We start from the raw sequence: 24,573 nt of genomic DNA, 5'->3' as shown, positions 1-24,573 counted from the left end.
TTTTTTTAGGCATCTTTCTAAGAGCGTCATGCCTGTTTGGGCCTTCTAAGGCCACAGTTAGGGCCAGGGACCAGCCACCATTCCCCATCGGATTCACAGGAATAAAACACATTTACTGAAGCACTGATAATGAACCTTGCAATCACTGTAATTAGCAGCAGCACCATCAATTGTTACCAATTAAGTAGGTAAATACGTTTTGACACATGGGTTACTCTCACAATGTCGTTCATGTACATTGTTTGCTTCAGGTTGATAAGTTGAAGTAATAAGCTACTGTCCACCTTTGCTGTAAACTGTAACGATGATAAAATGAGTTTTTTAACTGCTACCCTGACTTTCACAGTATCTTTCAATGTGTTTTTCAGGTTGAAGCCAACTAGACAGTGCAGCTGTCTGGTTTGCCAACAACTTATTGTGGGCATTCTGAAATGCTTCCCTTAGACTGTATCTCGCCCACTGCATACTATTGGCTTTGTTGTAACTCACATTTGCTTGCTTTCTATTTGTAAAGAAACATAAATAAAAAGCCCTGGCTCGCTCCTTCTGGGGCAATGCCCCCAAAATCTGGAAATCACTACCAGCAGATCTCAGAACCAACCCCTCCTTCATGATCTTTAGGAGAAAGCTATAGGATCTCCTTCTCGATCGCCACCTTAAGCCTCTAGACAGTAAATCATAGCTCATTTTAGCAGCCTACAATCCATTAACGCTCAGATCTGTTATTTACCTTTACTTATGGCTGTCTGTTTGTGTTGCCTATGTAAATGTTGTAAAGCGCTCTGATACCCACGGGTCTTGAAGCGCTATATAAAACTCTCTAAATAAATAAATAAAAATAAAATATTTGCTTTAGGCTGTCCAGCTTGAGTTCATCCCTCCCATGGATCATCTCTTGTTTACTGTATCGTACCAGCTTTCTGTAAACAGGCCTTTTTAAAATTATTTATTATTTCCTAACTATAACGTCCCTGTAACCTTCGTTTTTTCAGTGAATTCCTATGTTTTTTAGAATTATATTCCCTAACTATAAAGTCCCTGGAACCTTTGTTTTTTTCAGTAAATTTCGATGTTTTTTCAAATTTTATTTCCAAACTGTAATCTGTAACCTTTGAGAGAGGGTGTATGAGTGGCAGTATAAGTAGGTGAGTGAGTGGGTGATTTAGTGGGTACGTGAGTGTTTAGTGGGTCTGTGAGTGGTTGTGTGACTATCATAGTGGGTCTGTGAGTGGGTCCATAAGTGTCTGAGTGGGTCTGGGAGTGGTTGCGTGAGTCTCTGAGTGGATCTCTGAGTGGGTGTATGAATCTCTGAGTGGGTCTGTGATTGGGAACATGAGTGTCTGAGTGGGTATGTGAGTGGGTGGATGAGTGTTTGAGTAAGTCTGTGAGAGCGTGCAAGAGTCTCTTAGTGTGTCTATGAGTGGGTGTGTGAGTGTCTAAGTGGATCTGTGAATGGGTGCGTGAGTCTCTGAGTGGGTCTGTGAGTGGGTGGATGAGTGTCTGAGTGGGTCTGTGAGAGTGTGCAAGAGTCTGAGTGTGTCTGTGAGTGTGTGTGTGTGTCTGAGCAGATCCGGGAGTGGGTGCGTGAGTCTGTGAGTGGGTGCATGAGTGAGTGGGTGTGGGAGTGTATGTGTTTTTGTCTCTCAATGGGTCTGTGAGAGGGTGAATGAGTGCTTGAATGTATCTGAGTGGGTGCATGAGTGTCTGAATGTGTCTGTCAGTGGGTGTGTGAGTCTCTGAGTGGGTCTGTGAGTGGGTGTATGAGTGTGTGTGTGGGCCTCTGGGTGGGTGTATCAGTGGGTTTGTCAGTGGGTATGCAGTAAAAAAAGTAGGGGGGCACACAGTGGCAAGTCCTCAAGCTAGCTCCCACTGTGACTGCCCTCCTGTCCATCTTGCCTGCAGTTTGCTACTCTCTGATGTCTTTGTTTTTTTGCTTCCTCTGCTCATTTTCTCCTCGTTTTTCTGCCTCTTCTCTGCTTACTCCTGTCCTCTATGTTGCCTCTTTCGGCTTGTTCTCCCCATTATTTTCAATCAATCAATCAATCATAGGCATTTGTATAGCGCACTGCTCACCCGGAGGGTCTCAAGGCGCTGGGGGGGGGGGGGGGACGCTACTGCTCGAACAGCCAGGTCTTGAGTTGCTTCCTGAAGGCGAGACGGTCTTGCGTTGTCCGGAGGTGGATGGGGAGGGAGTTCCATGTCTTGGCTGCCAGGTAGGAGAAGGATCTACCTCCGGCGGTGGCTCTGCGGATGCGGGGGACGGTGACGGTTGCCTCTTTATGCTTGCTCCTGACCTTTATTCTGCGTCTTCCTGCTCGTTTCTCCTCTTTCTGCTCATTTCTGACCTTTAATCTGCCTCTCTCTGCTCGCTTCTGACCTTTATTTTGCCTCTTTCTGCTCATGTCTGACCTTTATTTTGCCTCTTTCTGCTCATTTCTCACCTTCATCTTTCATCATCCTGCTGGTTTTTTACCTCTATTTTGTCTCTTTCTGCTTGTTCCTGACCTATATTCTGCCTCTTTCTGCTCATTTCTGACCTTAAATCTGCCTCACTCTGCTCGCTTCTGACCTTTATTTTGCCTCTTTCTGGTCATGTCTGACCTTTAGTTTGCCTCTTTCTGCTCATTTCTCACCTTTATCTTTAATCATCCTGCTGGTTTTTTACCTCTATTTTTCCTCTTTCTGCTAGTTTCTGACCTTAATTCTGCCTCTTTCTGCTCCCTTCTGACCTTCCCCGGGACTGTCGGGGGAGCCAAAAGGTCCCTGCTAATCCAGCTGGCTCCCCGCCTCCTGCAGGAGCCAGAATTGCTGCTGCACGGACGGAGCTAATAGAAAGGCAGCTCCCTCCATGCAGGAGAAATCTGTTTTGTCTCTTTCCCTGCCTGCAGGAAAGAGATGAAACCTCTGCTTCCAGCTGGCAGGAGCACTTTGAGAGCTACCGCCCCCTTGAACTGGAGTGTTTGCTTTAGCTTGGCGGGAGATGTCACAGCTCCCACCAAGCTAAAGCAAACATCTATTTCCCGGGGTTGGGCACCCTGGGACATAGGAGGAGCTGGCCCTGGGGAGTGACAGTCCCTAGGGCAAGTATGGCTCCAGGAGGGGGGCTGTGCGGCCCCTGTCCTTTACTTTTCAGGGTTGGCTCTGGGGAGGTGGTGGTCCCAGGGGCCCTATATGGCCCAGGAGGGGCGCCAAGTGGCCCATTTCTCCCATGTTTAAAAAACAAATTGGCCCCAGGAAAGTGGTGATCCCAGGGCCCGGCGGAGTCCACGGGGTACCCCCTTTATGTGTTATTTAGCCCTGGGGAGGTGGTGGACCCCGGGACGTATAGAGCCCATGGAGGGGGTCCTGTGTAGCCCCCTTATTTTTTATCAACAAAATCCCTGGGATGTGGTAGTCCCCGGCTCAGTGAGCCTTAGGAGACGGGCCTCGTGAACCTCCCGCCCTTAAAAAATAAAATGCCCCCGGGATCTGGCCCACCCGGGGGCTCTGATCAAAACAAGCACTGAAGCCTGCACTTGTTTTTTTTTGCTTATGGCCCCTGCTAATCTAGCCGGTTCCCCGCCTCCTGCGGGAGCCAGCATTGCTGCTGCACGGAGGGAGCTACTAGAAAGGCAGCTCCCTCTATGCAGGAGCAATCTGTTTCATCTCTTTCCCTGCCCGCATGTCTGCAGGCAGGGAAAGAGATAAAACCTCTGCTTCCAGAGGGCGGGAGCACTTTGAGAGCACCCGCCCCCTTGAACCAGAGTGTTTGCTCTAGCTTGGCGGGAGATGTCACAGCTCCCACCAAGCTAAAGCAAACATCTATTTCCTGGGGGTGGGAACCCTGGGACATAGCAGGAGCTGGCCCTGGGGAGTGACAGTCCCTAGGGCCATGTAAGGCTCCAGGAGGGGTGCTGTGCGGCCCTTGTCCTTTACTTTTCAGGGTTGACTCTGGGGAGGTGGAGGTCCCAGGGGCCTTTGTGGCCCAGGAGGTGTGCCACATGGACCATTTCTCCCATGTTTAAAAAATATATCTGGCCCCAGGAAGTTGGTGATCCCCAGGGCCTGGGGGAGTCTGCAGGCCCTCCCTTTACATGTTATTTAGCCCTGGGGAAGTGGTGGTCCCCGGGAGTTATGGAGCCCATGAAGGGGAGGCCTGTGTGCCCCCCTCATTTTTTATCAACAAAATCCCCGGGACATGTTAGTCCCCGGGGCTCAATGAGCCTTAGAAGGGAGCCCACTGAGCCCCTCTCCTTTAAAAAAAAATGCCCCTGGGATCTGGCCCACCTGGGAGCTCTGATCAAAACAAGCACTAGAGCCTGCACTTGTGTTTTTTGTTGTTGTTTTTTTTTGCTTTGGATTCTTGCCTCTGTCGTATTTCTGTGGCAATGTTTTTTAAGTGCCTTTTAGCCCTGTTAGTGTCACATTGGACCCCACAACCACAGTTAGGGGGTCAGGGTATTACTACCCTTCCCCCCTTTTCTTTTTTTAAATGTGTTTTGTGGGACTCTGCGAAAGCCGAGTCCCAAGATGGCTGCCACAACTTCCTGGTTGAAGTGTTGGTAGCCAATCAGATTTCAACATGAGGACTGTCGGATGCTCGGATGATCAGCGTCCCTCTCAATACAATTTAAAAAAATATATATATTTCAAAAACTACTGAATGGTTCTTTACCAAATAACAAAAAGCACTCTCTCTGGACCAAGAGCTAACTTTCTGCCAAATTTGGTGTAATTCTGTCCAGCGGTTCGGGCTGTAATCGTGCTCAAAATCCCTATGGGAATCAACATGGGAAAATACTTTAACACCCCCCCCTTTATCTGTGCTCCTGCTTGATGGATCGCCCCAAAACTTTTAATGCACAACAAGATTCACTAGGGCACTCTTTTTGGAAAATTTTGTGAAGATTCGTCAAACGGCGCCAAAGATATAGGCAAGTCAAAAAACACTTTTTCTATGGAAACATGGTCCTAACTATAACTATCTAATGGCGACTGCCAGAAGGTGATATATATATATATATATATATATATATATGCAACTCCTTGAACTCCTCGAACCTCCGCTACAAACACACAGCAGCAGCGGCGAACAGAGTAAACGGACCCCAATTGCTGGCAGGAAGATTTTATTTCTGCTCCTCTGCTTAGTGACGCGTTTCGAGCACAGCCGTGCCCTTGATCACACACAGGTAACAGTTCGCCAAAGCCATTTAAACATGCAGGGTGAGTTCACTTCCTGTGTCAGGTGATCATAGACACAAGAAAAAGACTTGCAAAGAAGACAGATTCTGTACATTCCATTATATAATCGCCATAAATTGCTTAAATGCATCACAAAATTACTAGATGATGTATGCAATATATCTGTATAAATACAAATAAAATTAAAACAGCATCATCGTTAAATGTATATCACTTGATTCACTTTGTGCAATTCAAAGTGAAAATAATGCAAATACATATATAAATTATTTACAACAACACTGGTAATGGATAAAAGAGTGTAACACAATATAAAAACTGTTAATAAATAGGATAAAAATATCACTAATAAAACAGAAAAAATAGTGCCACATAATCCAGCAATGAACCAGCGAAAGTGATACATAACAGCCTGAATGCTAGTGATAGATATAAATATGGCTTGAATGTGGTTATTACATGTCTTAATGCATAATCTGAGGTAGAAATAAATATAAAGTGCCACAATTATGTGCAAAATCATGACCTGATTTATCCTTTCCTTTAAAAAGTTTATTTTCATCTCTATTGAAAAAAGGAAAATCTACAATAAGTAAAACCCATGAAAATTCCCTAAAAGATCCTGAAAGAATCTAAAAAATCTAAAGAACCAAAAATGTGCAAAACGAGCAAAAGCAGCTGGAATTCTATAGTAGTACTGACAAAAAAGACCAAATAGAGCCAATTAGAGGCCCTGCAAGATATTGCGAAGGAGTGAGGGTTGGGTAAGCAAAGATGTGACTAAAACAAATACAAAAATCTGCCAAAACCCGTAAAAAATCCATGAAAATTCATAAAAGCTTGTAAAAACTTTTTATAAAAATTCATAAACAATCCACAAAATAGCAGGTCCAAGAAGAGGTCAGCACAGTGTAATAGGGGGAACAGCCACATATTTCTAAAGGAAGTTGTGCAGATCTTCAGTTGTATTTAACCCATGTGGTGCTTTACTATCCAGTTCTAGAATAATGCGAGATTCTAATTGCCTTAGTTTCTTTTCTTTGTTTCCACCCCTTCTCAAGGGGGGAATCGCATTGATAACAAAGTACGAGAGGCAGCTGAGATCGTTGTTGTGTTCTCGTTTGAAGTGTCTGGCTACAGGATAGGAAGAATCATTATTAACTATAGCCCGAATATGTTGAAGAATTCTGACGTGCACCTGTAGCTTGGTACTGCCAACGTAACGCAAGCCACAGGTACACGCCAAAACATACACCGCAAACTCGGTGCGGCAGTTGTAATTCCCATGAATCATACATTTTTCTTCCGAAAATGGGGTGGTGTAATGTGTAGTATTGACACCAAACTTGCACGCACGACACGTGGAGCATTTGAAAAAACCTTTTCTTGGTTTCAGCCAAGTGCCAGTAGTTCCCGTTTCTGGGCAGCTTTTGACTAACTGGCTCCTCATAGACTTTGCTCTTCTAAAAGTGATAGTAGGAATATCAGGGAGACGAGGACCCAAAACACCATCTCTAAGAACTATGGGCCAATTCTTATTAATAATATTTTTTATCTTTCTCTCCTGTCTACTATATGTAGTGATTAACCTTGGACATGAGTCAGCTTCAGTTACGTCAGTTTCTTTGGCTGTCCCATGTAGAAGGGTGTCTCTAGGTCTGTCTCGTGTTTTCGACACCGCACGGGTCAGGATTTGGTCACTGTACCCTCTTTGTTTTAATCTATGTAACACATCCTTGGTGCATTTGTCAAGTTGTTCCGTTGTACTGCAGATACGTTTGATCCGCAGTAGTTCACCAAACGGAATACTCTCTATTAAATGTTTAGGATGGCTGCTATTAGCATGTAGAGTGCTGTTGCCTGCTGTAGGCTTCCTAAATAAAGTTGTTTCAAGTATATTATCTTCAATCAGCACTCTAACATCTAAAAATTCGACCGTGGTTGTACTGATTTGTGATGTGAAGTGCAAATTCATATGATTCTGGTTGATGGTAGAAATAAAACTAATTGCACTTTCCTCATTTCCTCTCCAAATCACAAAAACATCATCTATATTGCGTAGCCAATGCACCACATGATGATTAAAAATTTCCCAATGTTGTTTTTTAAGGACCTGTTCCTCCCACCAGCCAACATGTGTAAACAGGCATAGCTGGGGGAGAAACAGGATCCCATAGCCACGCCTCTTTGCTGTTTGAAAATGTCATTCCCAAATAAAAAGAAGTTGTTGTTAAGACACCAATTTATCAAGTTGATTAGCATTCTGTTATGAAGAAACAATTCACTCCCCCTTGAGTCAAGGAAATACTTAACAGCATTCAGCCCATCCGTGTGATTGATTCTAGTATATAGCGATTCAATGTCTAGAGCAATCAATAAGAAGTTAGTCTCCCATGTGATGTCTTTGATCTTATTTAAGAAATCACCAGTGTCTTTAATATAGCTGGGAAGTTTTTTTACAAAGTCCTGTAGAAAAAAGTCGATATACTGGGAAACGTGTTCACTGACACTGTTGATGGCAGAAATAATCGGTCTTCCTGGTACTGGTTGAGTTAATTTATGCACCTTTGGGATCAAGTAAAGTGTCGGTATCACAGGGAAGTCCATGTCTAAAAATTTGTATTCGGATGAAGAAATAAGACTCTCCCTTTTGTATTTTAATAATTGCTTCCTCAGTGATTCTTTGGCAAGGTTGTACTCTTTAAGGTTTGATTTACCATAGCATTCTTGATTGTTTAGTTGTCTTTTTGCTTCAGTAATATACTCCTTTTTTGGCCAGAGTACAATGTTGCCACCTTTGTCAGATGCCATAATGATAATTTCATTGTTCTTCCCCAGTTTAGTCATCAGACAATCATATTGGTTGTTCATATAAGATGAATTTTTGGGTTTCTTTTTGGTTTGAATATACAATTTTTTAATATCATCTGTCACACGGTCATGGAATACATCCACTAAGTCTTTGGGCATCATAGGAATGAAGGTGCTCTTTGGTTTAAACGGACTGATCCCAGCTCCATATTGAACAATTCCTTCATTGGACAGTCTGTTTTGGGTGTTAGAACCAGCCTCTGTATCAGGTTGTATCGCCGCTTGTTCATTGCTCAGTTCCTGCATAGTTAAGAGGGTCGGCATATCAGCAGCTTGTAAACCTAGCATGTTTCCAGGCAAGTTGGCTTGCGTTGTTTGACATGTATCCAGGCCAGTTTTAACCGCAAAGAATTTTTTAAATTTTAGTTTGCGAATGAAGCAGAAAATATCAATCCTGGTGTTGGCATAATTGAATGAGCTTTCAGGACAGAAGCTGAGTCCTAGGGAAAGAAGCTGTTTTTCTGCTTTGGATAGTTCGACATTGGACAAATTGATTATTGTTTGTTCAATTATCGCCTCTTTCTCTGCCATTGCTGTTTTTTCTTTTGTGTTGATTTTCCGGCATTTCCGTCTTGCTTTTCTTCTGGCATTCCTCTTTTTTCGTTTGGTTGATTGTTCCGATTCCTCGGTCTCAACGTGTGGCGCCTGTCGATGGCTAAAAAATCAACCTCTTCTCCCAGGCTGTAGACACCTCCATCCATGTTTCTAACCTAAATATCACCTTCTGAGCCAGTATCGCTTGTTAGAGATTCGCCATCTGTCCCTGAGGCTTCATCATCTTTATTCATATCCGTGTGAGTTGGCTGAGGAATTTAATATATATATATATATATATATATATTCACTTAAAAAACCATAGGTTTCACACATGTTATAGTTAGCTGGACATTTCACTCGTAAAAAACCAATGAAATTCCCCCGTTATAGTTAGTGCAGGCAACTATAACTCACGCGACCGCAATCCTCTGCTGATGACGTCAGATATTACATCACTGATGACATATGTGTCTTTATGAAAAATAAATATTTGTAATATATGTATAGCTAAAGATTAATGGAAGAAGACATGGGTAAATAAGTGTCTAAATACAGTGATGTAATATCTGACGTCATCAGCAGAGGATTGCGGTCGCGTGAGTTATAGTTGCCTGCACTAACTATAACGGGGGAATTTCATTGGTTTTTTACGAGTGAAATGTCCAGCTTACTATAACATGTGTGAAACCTATGGTTTTTTAAGTGAATTTGCAAGGTTTTTAAATGCTAATTCGTAACTATAACGTGTGTGAAACCTATGGTTTTTTCAGTGAATATATAAACATATAAATATAATCTGCATATCTATATAAATATAAATTCATGCAAACATATACATATATGCATACATATGCATGGTATGTACATGAAAGTTTGAAAAACTCTAATACAAGCAAAGCTAAAAAGCCACCTAATTACAAACAGAAGTGCTTTAACTTAAACGAGGGCGAGACCTATTGCATTTTCAATGCTTGTTTACTTTGATTCCATCAAGAAGGCATTCAGATGTGTCCCACATTTTCCATAAATACTGAATGGTAGCACTCTAGGTGCTCATTAGATCACTGTAGTAAAGCTACTGCTCACCAGGGAAGTCTGCTGCTGGTATTGAAAGTGCATGTTTCAGTCTGCATGTCAGAATATTTTAATGAAATAGAAGAGGATTTGATAAGTCACTCAAAATGTGCCCTAATTTTTCTTTTTTCCTCACTAATCATAATTTCTATGGCAAAATGAACCTCCTCATTGTGTTCCTTTTAAATTAAACTACTCACTCTCTACTACTCACTCGCTACTACTTTCTACTACTCACTCTCTACTACTCATTTTCTACTACTCTCTACTACTCTACTACTCTCTACTACTCACTCTCTACTACTCACTCTCTACTACTCTCTACCACTCACTCTCTACTACTCTACTACTCACTCTCTACTACTCTCTACTACTCTCTCTCTACTACTCTCTCTCTCTACTACTCCCTCTCTACTGCTCTCTCTACTACTCACTCTCTACTACTCTCTAATACTCACTCTCAACTACTCACTCTACTACTCTCTCTACTACTCACTCTACTACTCACTCTACTACTCACTCTACTACTCACTCTACTACTCTCTACCACTCACTCTCTACTACTCTCTCTCTCTACTACTCACTCTCTACTACTCACTCTACTACTCTCTACTACTCTCTACTACTCTCTCTGCTACTCACTTTCTACTACTCTCTACTACTCACTCTCTACTACTCACTCTCTACTACTCACTCTCTACTACTCTACTACTCTCTACTACTCTCTCTACTACTCACTCTCTACTACTCACCCTCTACTACTCTCTACTACTCTCTCTCTACTACACACTCTCTACTACTTGCTCTCTACTACTCACTCTACTACTCACTCTACTACTCACTCTCTACTACTCCCTACTACTCCCTACTACTCACTCTACTACTCACTCTCTACTACTCTCTACTACTCACTCTCTACTTCTCCACTACTCTCTACTAATCACTCTCTACTACTCACTCTGTACTACTCTCTACTACTCTCTCTACTACTCTCTACTACTCTCTACTACTCACTCTCTCTACTACTCTCTCTCTACTACTCACTCTCTACTACTCACTCTCTACTATTCTCTCTCTACTACTCTCTACTACTCTCTACTACTCACTCTCTACTACTCTCTACTACTCACTCTCTACTACTCTCTACTACTCACTCTACTACTCATTCTACTACTCATTCTCTATTACTCATTCTCTACTACTCTCTCTCTGCAACTCAGTCTCCACTACTCACTCTCTACTACTCTCTACTACTCACTCTCTAATACTCACTCTCTACTACTCCCTCTACTACTCACTCTCTACTACTCTCTAATACACCCTCTACTACTCACTCTCTACTACTCTCTACTACTCTCTACTTCTCACTCGCTACTACTCTCTACTACTCACCCTCTACTACTCACTACTACTCTCTCCTACTCACTCTCTGCTACTCTCTCTACTACTCTCTACTACTTTCTCTACTACTCTCTCTATACTCTCTACTCTCTATTACTCATCCTCTACGCTCTACCTCTCTACCTTTCTCTACCTCTCTCTACTACTCTCTACCTCTCTACCTCTACCTCTCTACCCCTATCTCTCTACCTCTACCTCTCTACCTCTACGTCTCTACCTCTACATCTCTACCTCTCTACCTCTCTCTACCTCTCTCTACACGCACACATATGCACATATATGCATTTATATATATGTATGTGTATATATGTATTTACATACATATATAAACATATATATAATCTGCATATCTATATAAATACAAATATAAAAGCTACCAAGTGCCCACAGGCAAAAGCGCACTCTCCAGCGTCTCGCACATGGCGTTTTCAGGTAAGGTAGAGATTTGCTTCACGATACAAATATAAATGCATGCATACATATACAGATATGCCTGTTATTTACATGAAATTTTGAAAAACACTAATAAAAGCAAAGCTAAAAAGCCACCTAATTACAAACAGAATTGCTTTAACTTAAACGAGGGCGAGACCTATTGCATTTTCAATGCTTGTTTACTTTGGTTCCATCAAGAAGGCATTCAGATGTGACACATTTGCCATAAATTCTGAATGGTAGCACTCTAGTTCCTCATTAGATCACTGTAGTAAAGCTACTGCTCACCAGGGAAGTCTGCTGCTGGTATTCAAAGTGCATGTTTCAGTCTGCATGTCAGAACTTTTTAAGGAAATAGAAGAGGATTTGAGAAGTCAAAATGTGCCCTAAGTTTTCTTTCTGCAGCACTAGTCATAATTTCTATGGCAAAATGAACCTCCTCATTTTGTTCCTTTGCAAATTAAATGTTTTAAATGTTACCACTTTATTCCAATCAAGATGGCTGCAGGTGTGCCATACCTTTGTCATAAGTAAGACTGTTAGCGCTCTAGTTGTTCTTTAAAACACTCTGGGATTTCTGTCATTGGGCTATACTTGGGCTACATCTCGGTGATATTTGTGCTACATTTGGGCTCTTTTGTCTCTGGTGGCCATCTTGGGAGACTTGTTATGAAGTTTCCTAATTTCCTCATTTACTGCAGTCTCCTCAGTAGGCAGACTGTCAGTTTTTTTTACTTTGATTCAATGAACAAGGCATTCAGATGTGTCACACATTTGCCATAAATTCAGAATGTTAGCACTCTAGTTGCTCATTAGATCACTGTAGTAAAGCTACTGCTCACCAGGGAAGTCTGCTGCTGGTATTGAAAGTGCATGTTTCAGTCTGCATGTCAGAATTCTTTAATGAAATAGAAGAGGATTTGAGAAGTCACTCAAAATGTGCCCTAATTTTTCTTTCTGCAGCACTAATCACACATTCTATGGCAAAATGAACCCTCTCATTTTGATCCTTTTTAAATTAAATGTTTTAAATGTTACCACTTTATTCCAATCAAGATGGCTTCAGGTGTGCCATACCTTTGTCATAAGTAAGACTGTTAGCGCTCTAGTTGTTCTTTGGAACACTCTGGGAAGCTGCAGTAGAACACAAAGGAATCAACTGACAGTCTCTGCCCTTGTTGGATGTACATGTTTTACTGAGAATGTCAGACTTCATTCTCACATGACTGAGAAAGATAATGTGAATTTACAGAAAATATGCTCTCAGTTTAGCTTATAGATCATCTTCCAAACCTCTGTGGGAAAAGCATGTGAAAATAGTTTTCTCTCAAACATGATTCATGATATCCCAGCAGAAGGCTTTTTCACATGGTAAAATCACCTTAGAACATACTACAATTCCTAAAATGAGTATGGTACCATCAACAAATGATTTATAATGTAACTAAAGTCTTAAAACCTTCTATTAACTGCAATGCTTTTTAATGAGGTGCTATCATGTATATTGGTCCCAAGATGGCTGCCAACACTTCTTGGATGAAGTGCTGACAGCCAATCAGATCTCACAATGAGATGTGTGGTTAGGCTCCGCCCAGATATGTATATGATTTTACTTTTGATTTTCTCAGGAACTACTGAACGGATTTACACCATATATGCAAAAGGCACATGCCTGACCTGAGGACTACCTCTTTGCCAAATTTCAAGTAATTCTGTTCAGCCGTTCTGGCTGTAGCTGTGTCTAAAGGTCCTATGGAAAAATGCATGGGGAAAACGCGTTTTGGGACCCCCCTTTTTTCTCGGCCCCCGCTTGACGAATCACCCCGAGACTTTCAGGGTAGGAGCTGAACGGAGCGCCCCATTAGTTTTGAAAATTTCGCGAGGATTCGTCAACCGGCGCCAAAGTTATTCAAAATAGAATTTTGAGATTTCCTATGGAAACTAGGTTGTAACTATAACTATCTACTGGCGACCGCCAGTAGATAATATATATACATATATATATATATATATATATATATATATATATATATATATATATATATATATATATATATATATATTCCAAAACAAAACCAAAGGTTACAAATAAGTTATAGTTAGGCCATCTCAAACCACAATTAACTACCCAAACATTTTAAATTGTTAAGTTATAGTTATTCATTACAATAATAATTTAAAAATACATTTCTCATTATTATAAATCACACACATGCATACGCAATTTTCTAAGCATCACCTCAGAGTTCCATAACCTTTGGCCTCATTCCCCTACATGGCTATGGAAGTCCTCGGCGATTTGCAAAATCCTTACAATGCATAGCAGGGGGTTCTTTATCACTGCAATTAGACATTATGTCACTTTATTAACACGGGTAAGTAGTGATGTAATTTTGTTATTACCAGTGAAAAGTGAAGTCACAGACTAATAATAAAGTCCTTTGTACAGGTTTTCCAGAGTACTATGGTGGTGTAGGTCAATTAACGTCCTGTACCCCAATATATATCGATATGTACACCACACCTACCTTGATTCTCTCAATATCAGCCTCCACTCTCAACTGCTCCAGGACCCTCTGGGCCTGCTCAGTGCTGGCAGAGCTGCATGTGGGCATCTGACTGGACATGCTGTTGTGGATGGCGGTACACCTGGAGAAGTGGATGTGCAAATACGGCGTTTATATATACAAAGCACACAGTGGCCATATCCCACTGCCAACTCCCCGAGCATGCTATGCCACACACCGAGCAGTATTCTATGTGTGATATCCCAACTGTGTAACTTGTACATGTGTGTATGTGTATGTGCATGCGCCCACATCAAAAACCCCTGCCATGCATCATACGCATGCTACACCTTCTTGGCAGGCATGTACCATGTGTTTGTCCCTTGCGGTCTAGCAGTAACCCTTGTATCGCCGGAACGTCACTTTTTGTGACGCTGCATGGCGAAGGAGCCTGCTCCATAGTTACAAGGCAGCACTAAGCCACTTTTTTTGGCTTAATGCTGCCTCGTAAATATAATTCTCTTTAACTCAATTTGCAGCGTTAAAGGGGCATGCAATGGGTGTGCTGGGGGAGTTCCCAGCAACATCCATGGCTTTTCGACACTGCCCCAGATCAGGGCCGGCTTTAGGGCGGTGCGATCGGTGCCACAGCACCGGGTGCTGACTTGGGGTGGGACGCCCTGTTTGCAAGCATATTTTCGTTTTAAAAGCACCTGCTGCCGCATTCCTTGCTTACAGCAATTTTCAGCCATCAATAAAAACGTCAAGATCACTCCAGTGATTGTTTCTGCTGGAGAGAGATCCTAGGTATGTCTAGTAGAAGTTTTAACTCATCGTAGGGTAGTGCAGTGGGTTATTGTGCCTATTGCAAAGAATCTGTACCATGCAGATCACAAAGTACATATAATGTAAATAGGTCAGTGGGTTACTGCTTGTGTCCCAGGGATCCTTTGTTACAGTTTATAAGTTAAAATATTAATATAGCACAGTGCGCTATTAACCATCATCAAAGAACTGCATGCAAAATACAAGATATGTATTAGCGTTATATGTCTTTTTGCCCTGTCTTACATTATCCTAAACTCGCAAAAAAGGGTTCAATTGGGTAGAGGAAATCAATTTTTATTATTGAAGAAAACCCCTAACAATTATGTTATATTTTCAAGTCTGAATTTGTGCTTTTCCAGACCAAGGACTCTTAAACTATACTGCCTACCAGTATAGATGACATGTGACTCCTACACCTTGTAGTCCTCTGTCTTATTTAACATTCCTGTACACTGATTTACACATGTATGATTATCTCTGTGCCAATGTGCGTGTGATTTAAAGTGCTCTGGCACCATACACTGGTATGAGTGGTGGTATAAAACTAAAGCAATCTGAGAGAGAGTGGGTATAGAGACTTGCGCTCGGGTTATGCCTCCAATCTGACTCAACCCAGATTTAAATTAAAAACTAAAGGAGGCAGTGCCCTTTCAGTGATTCTTCCACAACTTTGGAATGAGCTACCGGCCAGTCTGAAGGACGATTCACAGCTACTTTCCTTCAGGAAAAAACTTAAGACGTACCTATTTAAAAAGGCAATATTCCCGGCTTAATTAGAGATGGCAGAGGGTATCGAGGTGACAGTATGCTATGTTCTTTCTGTTGAGCGCTTAGAGACCGGCGGTGATAGGCGCTATATAAAAACCTTATAACATAACAACATAACATAACTTGAGGAGCACTGTTAAATAGTGGTGGAGAGGGAATCAGTGGTAGATGTGGTCATTGAGGGCGCCAACAAACATTGTCGCATACGGCGCCACCACTGCTAAAGCCGGCCCTGCCCCAGATTTACGAGAAATCGTAACTCTGAGACAGCGCCAAAAAATTACGCCTCTCAAAGGGAGGCATAAAGGAGGCACAACGAGGAGAAATATCTTTATTTTACCTCATGTTTCCGTTTGTATGTGTGCTGCATTCTGCAGCACACATAAAAAGAGGAAAAAGTCTCTTGTGATTGTTTTTGTGCAGGAAGGTTTCCCTTCCTGCAAAAAATAATCATCCCTGCATCGCAGGCACCTTTACACCATGGTGCAAAGGTGCCTGTGTTGGCGCAAGGCATCCCGTTGTATGGCTGCGCAGGGGAAAAGGACAGGAATGCGCTGTATCTGATAGATACGGCACATTCCTGCCCTTCTCTTTTGCCGTAGGGCAGTGCAGCAGGAAGGCCTGCAACGCTGCCCTACGGCAAAACCTCATAAATGAGGCCCTGTGCTTCTCAGTACTCTGTAGCGATGCATTATGTGAGTATATCAAATACTCAGGCAGACATTTTGTGTCATGTGTTATACAACCCATACATGCACCTTGTGTGCCATACACTCAAACACATACCACCAGCCATAAATCATGTGTTTACCATATCCCTTGGACGTGCTGTATGTGTGGGGCACTGGGGCTGGACCCCAGCAATATCTTAGGTGAGGGGCTCTGAAATCACACCAAAACCTGAGCGCTGTGGCGCACAGAAGCACCAGCAGTGAGTTTTATTTATCATCTTCTCAGTACAGGCCAGTTCACTAGCAGTTGCTGCTGCTACCCAGCATGACCACAGGAGTGCCAGGGGTTGCAGGTGGGGCTATATGTGCCACACCCAATGGGGGCTCTCATTGTGGTAGGTAGTAAAGTTTTTGGCAAGGTCTGTTGTTTTTGAGGAGCTAGAGGTAGTCGGGCTAGCAAATTAACAGGGAGAGCTGAGCCATAGACAAGTTATGGGTATGGTTTGACTCTCAGAGTCAAGCACGAGCCGAGACATGAAGGGGCTTATTTACAAGCCCCTTCCGCCGCCAGTGCTTCACATTGCATGACGCACCGGCGGTGCAACCTGCTGCGTGATGTTTACATATATAAAGAACAATGGTTCCCTTGGGTAGAAACAATGTGTATTGTAGTTAGCCGTAGTTACTTCAGCATAACATATGATACATTTCTGAAAGCAAGAACATTTCTTAAACAAATGGGGGAAGGAACAAGAACACAGAAAGAGGGTTTTTTCATTGATTTATGTATCAGAATTGATAGCATTCGTTATGCGAACCAAATTACATAAAACAAAAATACATTGCAAAACTTTTTGTACTTCCAAATTCATACAGTGATACACAATGGTGAGATAGTGGTGCTCAGTGGTGATATAGATACACAGTGCAGTGAGGTGGTAGTGGGGGGAGGGGGGGGATACGGTTTGTTTTGGAGGGCCAAATTCAAGAAGCAGTAACAAGTAAATTAAACAAATTCTATAGTTGATAACGACTATGTCCTGCAATCTGTGCCAAAATAGAGCGTGATGTTTACAAGCACACTTAAAGCCACCCTGTGTGGCTTTACGTGTGCTTGTGAATATCGACACTTTTCACTCAACACTTCGCGTGTTAGGGGCGTGACATGGGTGTTGCCAGGGCCAGCTTTAGCACTGGTGGTGCTCTGTGCGACAATGTTTGTTGGCGCCCCCCCATGACCCCCTCTGCAATGAATTCCCTCACTAGCACCCTTTAACAGTGCCCCTTAAGTCTCCAAAACCACTGTTCCTCAGATTCATTTAGTTTTATAGCACCACTCATACTAGTGTAAGGTGTCAGAGCACTTTACATAACACACATTGCACAGAGACAACCATATGTGTGTAAATCAGTTTATGGGAAATGTTACATCTGACAAGACTGAAAGGTGTAGTGTAGGAGTACCATGTCATCGATACTGGTAGGCAAGATAGATTAAGGGTCCATATTCTGGAAAAATCCGAATTTAATACTGAACACCATGTTTAGGGGTTCTCTTTAATAATAAGAATGGTTTTCTACCCAAATGAACCCTTTTGGGAAGATTAGGATAATAAAAGACTGGGCCAAAATTCATATTGCTCTAACTATATACCTTGCAGTTTGTACGCATCTCTTTGATGACAGAGTTAATAGCTCAATGTTCTATATTAGGATTTTGATTTATAAACTACAAGTAACAAAAAGAACTCTTTTATAGAAGCAATAACCCACTGCTCTATTTAGATTATACGCACTTTGTGATCTGCATGGTACACGTTCTTAGCAGCAGGCACATTAACCTTCAGCGCAACCTTTCCATGAGTCAAAACTTCCACTAGAAAAACCTCCAGTCTCTTTCCAGGAAGCGATTAATCACCGGAGGTATCTTGACATTTTAATTGATGCCTGAAAATTGCTGAAGGCCAGGAACGCAGCAGCAGGTACTTTCGAAATGTTAATATCCTTTAGAAAATGACGCCCCCACCCCAAGTCAGCGCCCGGTGCCGTGGCACCGATCGCACCGCCCTAGAGCCGGTCCTGGGTGTTGCTGTTTCCATGCAACACCCATGCCCACTGATGCATTTCCAGATGTACGATCAATCATAAACCTGGAAATACGTCAGAAATCTACGCCACCCCTGGGGTGGCATTGCGAGGGGCAACGAGGAAATAATGCTTTCATTTCTCCTTGTTTTTCTTTTTCCTCTTTCAATGCATGCTGAATTCTCTAGCACGCATTAGAAGAGAAAATCACCTCAATTGATTGCTTGTGTGCAGGAAGGTGCCCCTCCTACAGAAACACAATCTCCCCACGACGCAGACATCCTTGCACCATGGTGCAATGGGGCCTACGCCGGCGCATGCCAGCAGTTTGCGTTCCAGACCAGGGAAGAGTACAGAGATGCGACATATTGTTGTAAATATATCACATCCCTGTACTTCAAAACTAATGCAGCGCAGCACAGCAAAATGACTTGCGGCACTGCGCTGCGTTAGTTTCTCGTAAATAGGGCCCGAAGTTTGACATGTAACTAGGCAACATACATCATGCACAAATGTGATAAAGCCTCTTCAAAACTCAAATTTTTAAAACTTCTTTAACATATAGATGCGTTTCACTCTAATACATCAGATTACATCACTACATTTAAAAGGCTTATTAAAAGAGATAGGGGCAGATTTATGAGGGAATTGCGCCCCTTTTACGCCACCGTTGCGTCACTTTTGTGACGCAGCGGCGGCGTAAACCCTGCGCCATGTTGCGCCCCATTTACATCGTGACGCATCTATGGAGATGCGTCACGGTGTAAAGCCCTGCGCCACATGAAACCTGCGTCAGGTTTCATGTAGGCGTTGCTACTCAGGGGGGGCGTTCCGTCGCAGGAACGCCCCTGAAAAGTGACTCAGTGAAATCTATAAGATTTCACTGAGTCACTTTCCCAACGCTGATGCGTCAAAACCCTGCGCCTGCTTGAAGGAGGCGTAAGGCTTGACACACCATGTTAGGGATAGGGTAGGTTGGAACAGTGCTGGAGTTGCGTCGCGCTTGCGACGCAACTTCAGCACTGCGCCAACCTTACGCCGGCAGATGCGTCACGTATCTGCTTGTCCTTGCGCCACGATGCGCCGCATTGTAAATGCGGCGCATCTGCGGTGGCGCAAGGGCAAACTTGCGTGACGCATCTTCCCTGGCGCATCCATGCTGATTTGCAGGGATGCGCCAGGGAACATAAATCTGCCCCATAGTTGTTAAACATGAACTAAGAAACATTCATGCCTCCATGACCAGAGAATAATGACTTTAGTGAACTAAGAGGCAACTCAGTTGTTAAATGCGCCCTATATAAGGTTTATATTCTTATCATAACACATAGAACAACATAGTCTATAATATCAAATGCAAGAGAGAGATTTTCTCAGGATTATACAATTTGGTCAAGCAGTGAAACTGTGATTGATCTCAGGTTTTCCGATTCACATTGTGCAATTCAACCACTGGATGGCTGTCAATTACTCTCTTTTGTTTTATAACAAAGCTTAAGGCTCTGTCTTCAAGTCTTGGTGCATGAGGTTAGAGCGTGGGAGGCAGGCAGAAGGCATATAAAAGTTTGGCTCGTTTTGGGCCTGAGGGTCCAAGATGAGCTCGAGCTGAGCCAGAGTGAGGCATTGGCTTAAGTCTGCCTCAAGTCTTCATTGGATCGCCCACCTCTAAGAAGAGTGGGAAGGATTTCCCATTCTAACTAGCTAAATGCATTTTTTTACAATTTTATTAAGTGGTCTCATCCACCTACAACACTATTTCTGCTGCAAACACAAATAAAACAAAACATTAACCCTGTTCATCTATTTTAAGGAAGGCCACTATTTCATTCACAACACACATGAAAACAGGCAATTGACAACGCCACTGGTTTTGTGTTTTGTATGGTGAGAGAAAATGTTTTTTTACCAAACTACTAGCAGTCAAGACAGACATAGCATGAGCAGCAGCAGTGCAAGGTTTTCTAGCACAACCCAAGCGGTTTGACAAATGTGGTAAAGTACATGTGAGAGTGTGTGAGAGAGTGCGTGTGTGAGAAAGACTGTGGAAGATGAGCTTGTGTGAGAGAAGTGCGCATTTTGCTGCTGTGTCCTTGCACATGGGAGTTAAATCTTGACTGGTAGGGGCTGCACCCTTTGCATATGGGTGGGAGTATTACCTATGTGAATATGCAGGCCCGAGCACCCTGGAGGTCATCTCTAACATATTGCGACAGCCATTGCTAAATGTTGGGGTTTAAGATATTGGAGGTAATTCTAGCCACAAGAGATGGCACCATGGGTACGGAGGCAACCATAGCTAAGTGTTGGAGCTGACATACTACGGGTAATTCTTGCCTGAAAAGAGGGTACCTACGGTGTGGGGCACCCACAGCAAAATGCCAGTCCTCCTCGCATCACTGAGGTCATTTTTGACATAAGGGGGCACCCACGGTATGGGGGGGGGCTCCATGTCAACATTCTGGCACTGGTGCAATGAAGGTAACAAACCCGCCATATTTGGGGGGGGGGGGGGATATGTCAGCTGCTGCTGAAGGCCAGGCCTCCTTGGCACAGCATGACACGACTGTAACTCCCTTTCAGACCCGATGGATTTTTTACCAATGTATGTGTAAAATGTGTTTTAAAGGGCTGTATTGGACCCCGTGTCCCATCTTTGTCTCCATGGGGTGAAACTAGGGTCGTTCTTTGCTCATTTAGCTCCCCCGGCAAAAAGAAAATGTTGTGCCCAATTGCATGGGGTGGGGGTTGGATGGGGCGAGGACGAGGAAGAGGAGAAATGGCAACGGGCGGAAAACCGGCCCATGGTGGAACCGTCACTGCCCTCCAAGGCCCTTGAATACGTCTAGTTTACTCGCCCTCGCTTTCAGGGCACGTATTAAGCTTCACTTGCTTCAGAAACCACCAGCCTCTATTGACTGTTCATATGGGCCAGAGCTTTAAATGAGCAGGTACTCACCGGTACTGAGACCTGCACTTCTTTCATTTGAAAGGGACGGTACCTGCACTTCTTACGCTGCTCCCTTCCCTCCCTGGTCCTTCGAGATGAGTAGAACCCCCTCACTCCCCTCTCTAAACCCCGCTCCGGATTCACAGGTGCGAGGCTCTGTTCCCTTGGCCCGTACCTTCTGTCCTGCGGTTGGGAACCCTCTCTCTCTCACGCATGGAGTCCTTCCTGTTCGCACTGCGGCCTAGTCACGGCGGAGGTTCTGCAGCAGGGACTTCCACGGCCGAGCTCTGTAGCTGCCCCCGCGCATCCGGACATCTCTCTTCTCGCGTCCGTGTCTCCGAAGTGCGCCCCTGGCGCGGCTTCTTTCCGGGTGCCTATGGCATCAGCCGGGGCTTTAAGTAGGGGCGGTGGGCAGCAGGATCTGAAGCTGTCCTCAGCCGCCAAAAGCTTTAAAGGGAGCTCCCTATAGAGCAGCAAAGGTCAGGCTCAGAACGCACAAAGGTCACCTTCCGGGCTGGCTTCACCCATCGACCGAGCCAGCAGGCGGGAGAACTGAACAAAGAGATCCAGGCGGACTGGCACGTGTGAAAGAAGCAGGGGCAAGACTGGTCCACTGTACCCACAAGGCCAGCCGCTCGGCTTACTCCCTAGAGGGAGCTTGGCCCCAGAGGCCACCAAAATGCATTAGTATTAATTAACCAGTGACCTGAATTTAGGCTATATGCGGCTGCGTTATTTTCTGCATGCTGGGTTGCCACATAATCCGGCACCTCATGCAATCCTTTCAGATTTTGACAGAAAATAAATGTTGTTTCTGGATCAAACAGGATCAAAAGTTACTAACAAGCACTGGCAATGCCAAGTAGTCTGCCTTTAAAAACATGTTGTATGGCAATAAGAAGCATTACAAGCACATATTACAGGTATGAATATGTATTTGTGTGGAAGCAAAGAGCTGTAGATTTTTATTGGTATAGGTTTAAAGGTCAGCTGACAGTTTCACGGTCAAGCCAGACCTAAAAATCCACACGTAGGTTAATGACTGCCCTCTTCCCATCAGTGCAGAGAGAGAAAAACAACATAAATTATCTATTTATCCAAGACACTTTAATAGCATTCGAATGTCATGTGTGTGCCCCTGAAAGTTCAAGCGTAGGCAACTAGATATATAAATGATTACAGCTGTGTGGAGAGCGAACACTTTGTTGTGTGAAAGCACACAACTTCTGCACAATCAGACATGTGCTCCTGGCTCCCAACATGTGGGGGGAATCAAAGCCGCTCTCTAGTAATGCTCACATAATTGTCTTGCGACAACTGTGCTGTCAAGCCAGACCATACAAGTGCAATGACACGTTGCTACTCAGTGGAAGGTTCTACGCAAAGTTTGAATGGTCATCTTTCAGTTGCTCATTGATATTTTGGATGTTAAACTGGTACTAATAAGGTGAAACCATTGCCCAGGCAGTTTTAACATCTGTAACAAGCATTGGCAAAACCAATAGTCCCTACCTTCGTGACTTTTTGACTTTGCCAATGGTTTTCAGCCACTCTGCATTGCATCCTGGATGTATTTTCAATTTGCCGAGCTAGTGTAGTTCTCTTCCCTTGCACTCCATGTTGATCTGTGTTGCCTGATTGCTTCTCACTGCACTGGAGAGAAGCAAGGTGAGGACAGGAAGCAAAAGTGACACAGGGGAATTTCGCTGGGAGTAGCCAAAGCAACATGGGAGGGTGGGAGGGACAGGAAAGCAACACAGGGTAAGACGGGAGAGATTGGGAAAAGCACAGAGGGCGTGGATGGAGGCAGCAATACAGAGGGTGCAGGAGGGGGCAACAGGGAGAAGCACATGGGCAAGTGCAACAGGTGGGGTGTGCTGAGAAGCACTCGGACTAGAGAGAGCAGCTAAGAGTGCAAGGGGAGAGAACTACACAAGCTCAACAGTTCGTAAACACATGCACTTTCATGAAGTGCTTAGCCAAAAAGAACAAAGTAATGCTTGAAAAGCAAGCAGTGGATCGGAGTTTTCAGCCAATCAGAGCAACTTTAAAAGGCAATGCTCCGTGGGAGGAACAACCACAAGATTGACAAACTAAGACACAAATATGAAGCTGGCAAATGAGACTGACAGGTAAGCCACCCAATGGTAAGCAATGGATGGGCTCATAATATGCTCAACAAGCAGCATGTGTGCTGTCTAGTAGGGCTGACATAAAAAGTAGTGCTTGAAAAGCAAGCAGTGACAGTAGAGATGCTAGCCAATCAAAGTGACGGCAAAGAGGCAGTGCCCCGTGGGATGGACAAAGACAAGAATGACAAATCAGGATACAAGTAAAGAAGTAGGCATATGAGAATGACAAAGAAAACCGACCAGTGGTAAGCAGTTGGCAGTCTCCAAACACTCTGTCTTCTTGGTCAGCCACAAAAGGGTTACAAACATGAAGCACACAGTAGGCTGGACCTAAAAAGAATACTTTAAAAAAAGTTTCATGCGTTGCATGAGTAGGACAGGGGAAAGCAACGAGAAGTGAGAAGGTGTGGTAAAGCAACAGGAAGTGGGCTGGAGGGGAAATCAATGGCAGTGGGTGTGACAGAGAAGCAACAGGGAATGGTCAGAAGAGTGGAAGCAATAGTGAGTGGGAGGCAAAAGCAGCACACAAAGGAGAAAATCGCATCAAAGAGTGAGCAGTATACAAGAGAGAACGGCATGGACTGTGGGAGGGGGCAGATATTTACCAAAGGGAAATCACGCGAGAGAGAAAGATGGAAAACACATGCACTCTCATGGAGTGATTAATGAAAAAGTTGTTTGCTAAAAGTGAAAGGATAAAATTCAGCCAGTCAAATTGATGATAAAGAGGCTATGCTGCAGGAAAATAAAAGATTAACATGATAGGGCAAGACAAGCCATCAAACAAGCAAGCAAATTGGAGTGACAATAAGCCAAACCAATAGTAAGCAATAGGTGGAGCCTAAGCCCACTGTAAGTTCTTAGTAAACCCACAATAGGTCTTCCACAATGAGACAGCTTGCACTATCAGGCAGTCGAGTTCTAAAAATCCTACTACAGTGAAAACATTTATAATAACTATTTTCCCATACTCCTGAAATAACAATGTGTGATGATTCAGTGCACGTTTGATATGTACAATAGTGCCTCATGCATTACAAAGCAAGTAATCCATAGAAGGCAGAAGAATGCATGAAAAAGTGAATATAATGAGGTAGGAGAGATGTATTCATTTGGGTGGAGCCAGAGCTCAC

General features: G+C 43.5%; 1 long non-coding RNA gene across 1 annotated transcript in view; it reads right to left on the bottom strand.

The window, feature by feature from the left end:
* The window catches only part of LOC146856345 (uncharacterized), a 33,220-nt gene extending 11,548 nt beyond the window's left edge, over nt 1-21,672 (bottom strand). The window contains exons 1-2 of the long non-coding RNA XR_014981468.1: nt 21,484-21,672; nt 14,031-14,151 (exon numbers count right to left, since the gene is read on the bottom strand). This is a non-coding gene — a long non-coding RNA (uncharacterized LOC146856345). The remainder of the gene's footprint in view (nt 1-14,030; nt 14,152-21,483) is intronic.
* Between the last annotated feature and the right edge of the window lie 2,901 nt (nt 21,673-24,573).

The sequence above is a fragment of the Triturus cristatus genome, chromosome 4_1 (assembly GCF_964204655.1).
Source record: "Triturus cristatus chromosome 4_1, aTriCri1.1, whole genome shotgun sequence".
In the NCBI taxonomy this organism is placed as follows: domain Eukaryota; kingdom Metazoa; phylum Chordata; class Amphibia; order Caudata; family Salamandridae; genus Triturus; species Triturus cristatus.
The sequence above is the reverse complement of the archived record's forward strand: the minus strand, read 5'-3'. Positions and strand labels throughout refer to the sequence as shown.